This window comes from Acomys minous, assembly GCF_964271855.1.
Source record: "Acomys minous genome assembly, chromosome: 1".
Lineage (NCBI taxonomy): Eukaryota > Metazoa > Chordata > Mammalia > Rodentia > Muridae > Acomys > Acomys minous.
This window is the reverse complement of record NC_140483.1, coordinates 10,009,751-10,015,750: the sequence shown is the minus strand read 5'-3', so window position 1 is coordinate 10,015,750 and position 6,000 is coordinate 10,009,751. Positions and strand designations below refer to the sequence as shown.

General features: G+C 45.9%; 1 protein-coding gene across 3 annotated transcripts in view; it reads left to right on the top strand.

Annotated features, from left to right (window-relative positions):
• Positions 1 to 555: 555 nt before the first annotated feature.
• BPNT1 (3'(2'), 5'-bisphosphate nucleotidase 1) overlaps positions 556 to 6,000 on the top strand; it is a 28,091-nt gene continuing 22,646 nt past the window's right edge. For all 3 annotated transcript variants that reach the window (XM_084799397.1, XM_084799396.1, XM_084799395.1), the window contains exon 1: positions 556 to 680. The gene's annotated coding sequence lies outside the window, so the exon portion shown is untranslated. The remainder of the gene's footprint in view (positions 681 to 6,000) is intronic.

Sequence of the window (6,000 nt, the reverse complement as noted above, 5' to 3'; positions counted from 1 at the left end):
AACCATAGCTGTATGTAAACGGTGTATGTTGACATTTCTTGCCGATAAAAAATAGGGGTGCATGATGGTTTGTTTGTGCTTGTAACCCCAGCACGTGAAAAGCTAAGGTACAAGGATTGCCATGAATTTGAGGCCAACCTGATGAGACTGTGACATATATGTGAGCCAATAAGTTATGGTTTGCTTCTAATAACTAAGGTTTGGGAGTTGCAGAAAACACATCCAAAGAAACAAAATTTGTTCATTCTCAATCTCATAAAATAAAAAAGTGTTGCTTTTATGAAAACAATCCCATAAAGGCAAGTCATCAAAAACCCAAAGCCAAGCCAGATCTGGCGGCACATATACAGTCGCACCTAAGGTAGGAAGGTGTGTGGCTCACGACTAGCTTAGGCGACCTAAACCCTGAGTCCGAAAATGAGGAAAAATTCTTGTTGCGCTGAAGGTAAGCCACCAAGAACCAGCACCCGGCTGGGGACTCCCGGCTTGGACATAAACCTGCGGAAAACGCACCCGCCAAGATCGCTAGGGAGGCTTTTGTGCGCCTGCGCCGACTCTCGGCGGCGAGCGCAGCCGCAGTAGCTCTCTGTGCCTTGGTCTGCTGCGCTCAGAGGAAGCTGGCAGCAGGACGCTGAGCTACCGAGCCGGACAGCGCTTTGGGGATACGAGGCAGGCTGAGTGTAAGTTTCTCCCGCAGCAGGGCAGAACCTAGTGTTTTGGTTGGGTAACTGACACCCCTGGCAGAGATTAGAGGAGAGCCAGGGCTTGTGATCCCAAGCACCCTGTGGGAACACTGCCTCTAGTTCCAAGGCATCTAGAAGCAAGTGGCCACATGTGATTGTTTTTCTGGACCTTTTCTTTCAAGCTGGAATAAACTGCAAGGTTAAACTTGACGTTCACTTCTTACTGCATCCAAATTTGGAAACTTCTTTCAGTTGTGATTTCTACACATTAATAGGCCGTTGTGATCTGTTTCCCTCTAGAATATAATACCTGCACCAAACGATGTATATGTTTTGTTTTTGTCAGAGGGCTCCAGCAGGAACACGTTTCCTCAGTCCTTGCAAACAGGACAAACCCTTGCATGTGCCAATCTCAGCTCTCGGGCTCTAAGTTTGCATTTCTCTTATACACAGGAGATTGAGCATTTCGTGTATTTAGTGATCAGCACTTTTCTTTTTCTGAGAACTGCTTGGCAACTGTCCTTGCCTCGTTTTTTCACATTGAAGCATAAAAGCCACAAACAAAACAGCTCAATTTTAAGTTATAAGGCACGCAGCTTTCCCTCTCCTTGTATCTATCACTTTGCTTTGCTTATGGCATTTTGGTCATGTCCAAGTCTTAATTTCTGTGTAAATTTGCTAATACCTTGTTAATGAATACAGTCTTAGTTTTATGTTTTAAAGGCCTTTCCAAGTTTCTTAAACCGTTCCTGTAATTTTTGTTGTTTTCATTTCATCATTTCATCCATGTCTCCCTAATAGTTGTCTCGCCTGTTAGAAACAGACCGACAGAGGCAAAACAAGCTCAGGCTACTTCAAACCCAAGGCATTCTTACCTAAGCCTCCTGAACCTTGGGCTTACAGGAGTATGCTTCCACCCAGGACTACCTGGAACGTTAAAAAAAAAGGGGGGGGGTGTGCTCAGGTTCACAGACTTAGTGGCAAGTGCCTTTACCAACTGAATCGTTTTCCCAGTTTCCCTGGAGCATATGTTGATAAGAGTACAGGAAAGATCCAGCTCTCTTTGAAGCTCTAGCCATTGCCCTGTCCTTCATGTATGAGCGGCTTTCTTCCTTTTTCTTTCGAGACAAGAGTTTGCTTTGTGGCCTGGGCTGACCTCGAATCCATGCTCTTCCTGCTTCCCCCTTCCCAAGTGTCACCACATTCGTCAGCCTCTTTCTCAGATTTAAAAATCCCACCCCGACTAGTAGAGTAGTTTGTTTGAATTTGTTGCTGGAATTTTAATGAGAGACATTGTTCAGTTAGTTCTGCTTGTCTGCTTGTTTGTGTCCTCCCTCTCCCCTCTGTATTATACGTGTGTGTGTCTCTGTGTGTGTGTGTGTGTGTGTCTCTGTGTGTGTGTCTCTCTCTCTCTCTCTCTCTCTCTCTCTCTGTGTGTGTGTGTGTGTGTGTGTGTGTGTGTGTGTGTGTGACTTTGGGGGGCTTGGGATATTTTGTTTAGGGTATGTGTGTGCATACATAGGTGTGTGGAGAAAGTACCTTGCTCAGTAGCCAAGGCTAGCCAGGAACTTACTATGGACCTTAGGCTGGTGTGTTACTCCCAAGCCTCCTGACTCAGCTTACCAAGTGTAAGCAGCAGAAATAAGGTCACCACACCCAGCTGATTATTATATTTCGATAACTCGTACTAAAGGGATCTCTATTAATTGTTAAGAATTGCTCCATCGTGCTCATTTTTATCTTTCCAAATACCTTGAACCTCAGCACTCTTTGACCACGTTCCAAAGATAAATTATTTTAATGCTTTTGCTGGGAACACATCAGACATTTTTGAATCCTAGTCTGCATGCTCACCATCTTTATGTGAATTAAAGATGAAGGACAAAGCCCAGAGTGGTGGCGCACGCCTTTAATCCCAGCACTCGGGAGGTAGAGGCAGGCAGATCTCTGTGACTTCAAGGCCAGCCTGGTCTACAAATCGAGTCCAGGACAGGCTACACAGAGAAACCCTGTATTGAAAAACCAAAAATAAATAAATATTTAAAAAAATAAAAATAAATATTTGCCTTAAAAAAAACAGTGAAGGACAAAATTTTGTTTGTTTGTTTGGTTGCTTGTTTGGTTGGTTTGTTTGGTATGGTTTGGTTTTTTTCACTGTTATTTTGGTTTTTGGGGTTTTTGGGGGGGGGGTTGAGGAGGCAAGGGTTATTCTTAAGTCTTAAGGCTGTGAAAAGAAACTGGTCATTTGAGCCTTGCTATTTTTCTTCTTATTTCTGTTCTGGTTTTGTTTGTTTGGTTTTGAAACAGGGTCTTACCGTGCACACCTGGCTGTCCTGGCACTTGGTTTCTAGGCCAGGCTGTTCTCAGTTTTTAAGCAGTTTTCTCAGTAAGTCCAGCCCTTCTGAGTGGTGAGATTACAGGCATGCGCCAGCATTCCCTCTTGTGTCACTTTCCATCTTTCTAAAGTAGCCGGCAGGCATTATAATTGGTAGACTGAAGTGGACTCCACAACATTTGCGAGCATGGAGTTGGGTTAATTGCCTTTTCATTCATTGCTTTTCATATTTACTCTAAGGCTCGAGCTAGAAAGAACTCTTCCCATCAGTCACCATGCCAGCTCCCTACGGTCAGAATACTCCTTTGTATTAGTTGCTTTCCTCACTTGTGAATAAGAAACAACTTAGAGATAAGCAGTTCATTTTGGCTCGAAGTTTCAGGGGCACACAGTCAGTCGTGCTGGGGAACACGTGGCAGCTGGGACTCCATTCTTGAAAGTGGAAGCTTGTGTATGTGTGGCTTCTAACATCTAGGTAGATCTGGAAGCAGAGAGCTGGAACAAAAAGGAAAGAAATGGAGCAGGTGTCCGTGCTGGGGCCTAATGAAGGCTTAGGGCCCGCAGTCCAGCTTTCTGCTTACTCTAACTAGGCCCAGCCCCCTAACCAGCACCTGATAAACAATGATTCATTCAGACACATGAGCCCATGGGAGATACTTACATCAAAACCATGACACCCTTCCAAAGACATAGAAGCTTTTTGTGCTTTTTTTGATTTTTCATTTTAGAGAATACATATGTGCCTATGTGTCTATATGTAGCTATGCACCTGTGCGTCTGTATGTGGCTCTGCACCTGTGCGTCTGTATGTGGCTCTGCACCTGTGCGTCTGTATGTGGCTCTGCACCTGTGCGTCTGTATGTGGCTCTGCACCTGTGCGTCTGTATGTGGCTCTGCACCTGTGCATCTGTATGTGGCTCTGCACCTGTGCGTCTGTATGTGGCTCTGCACCTGTGCATCTGTATGTGGCTCTGCACCTGTGTGTCTGTATGTGGCTCTGAGCAGACGGCCTGGACATTTTCTGTTGGAAGAAGATCATGCTGTGTAACTGTGGCAGGGTTAGGAGGAAGTAGATTAATAATGCCTGAGGCCTGACAAGGCTCAAGAGATTTCTGAACTGGCTCAAAGGTAAATGATATATATGGAAAGTTACAGCGAGAGAAAATTACTTCTCTGTCCCCACCCTGACAAGTTAAACTCTCCTTGGTTTAACTCCTTAGGCGTGATGTAGTTCACTGAGGAAGAACTTGCCTGGAGGCCGCAGGCATGATTTCCCAGCATCCCCTCCCCTGAAAAGGTGCTGGGAAGGGCTAGTAACCCAGAACTACTTGCAGTACAAAGTACATTAGCTGTATGGCTGTTCACAGATAGAACAGCTGGCATAAGGCCAATGAGATGTTTTCTTGTTTTTTGTTTTTTTTTTTGGTTTTTCGAAACAGGGTTTCTCTGTGTGGCCTTGGCTGTCCTGGACTCACTTTGTAGACCAGGCGAGATGTTTTCTTAAGTTACTACTTTTGCATTCATAGCTTACTTTATTCCACCTACAACACGTAGTATGTAAAGAAAATCAATATAGCTTGAATACAGTAATACAAAAATACCACATAGATACCCATTTTATTTTCATCTTAACTCTGAACAGCTATTGTTCAAAGATGGTTTTCAGTGTTGCACATCAGTCAATCACATCATTTCTCTCCCTTCTAAAAAAAAAAAAAAAAAAAAAAAAAAGATTTACTAGCCAGGCAGTAGTGACGAACACCTTTAGTCCCAGCACTCAAGAGCAGAAGCAGGCGGATCTCTGGTTTTGAGGCCAGCCTGGTCTACAGAGTGAGTTCTAGGCCAGCCTGGTCTACAGAGTGAGTTCTAGGCCAGCCTGGTCTACAGAGTGAGTTCTAGGCCAGCCTGGTCTACAGAGTGAGTTCTAGGCCAGCCTGGTCTACAGAGTGAGTTCTAGGCCAGCCTGGTCTACAGAGTGAGTTCTAGGCCAGCCTGGTCTACAGAGTGAGTTCTAGGCCAGCCTGGTCTACAGAGTGAGTTCTAGGCCAGCCTGGTCTACAGAGTGAGTTCTAGGCCAGCCTGGTCTACAGAGTGAGTTCTAGGCCAGCCTGGTCTACAGAGTGAGTTCTAGGCCAGCCTGGTCTACAGAGTGAGTTCTAGGCCAGCCTGGTCTACAGAGTGAGTTCTAGGCCAGCCTGGTCTACAGAGTGAGTTCTAGGCCAGCCTGGTCTACAGAGTGAGTTCTAGGACAGCCTGGTCTACAGAGTGAGTTCTAGGACAGCCTGGTCTACAGAGTGAGTTCTAGGACAGCCTGGTCTACAGAGTGAGTTCTAGGACAGCCTGGTCTACAGAGTGAGTTCTAGGACAGCCTGGTCTACAGAGTGAGTTCCAGGACAGCCAGGGCTACACAGAGAAACCCTGTATCAAAAAAAAAAAGTTTTTTTCATTGTCTTGTGTGTATGAGTACTCTGCCCTCATGTAAGCCTGGGTACCTGCAGGTGATGAAAGAGCATCTGTCCTGGAACCAGAGTTACAGGTGGGTGTGAGCTGCCCTGTGGGAGCTGAGCCCAGGGCCTCTGCAGGAGCATCCTAAGCTCCTGTTCACATAGCCAGAGCATCCTAAGCTCCTGTTCACGTAGCCAGAGCATCCTAAGCCCCTGTTCACGTAGCCAGAGCATCCTAAGCCCCTGTTCATGTAGCCAGAGCATCCTAAGCTCCTGTTCACATAGCCAGAGCATCCTAAGCTCCTGTTCACGTAGCCAGAGCATCCTAAGCTCCTGTTCACGTAGCCAGAGCATCCTAAGCTCCTGTTCACGTAGCCAGAGCATCCTAAGCTCCTGTTCACGTAGCCAGAGCATCCTAAGCTCCTGGTCACGTAGCTATGCCTCCAGCCCCTCAGCCGCATCTCTCCCGCACTTGCTTATTGCCCATTTATGTTTTCAATTCCTGTGATTAGATCAGAGGCAACAGAAAATGATGCAA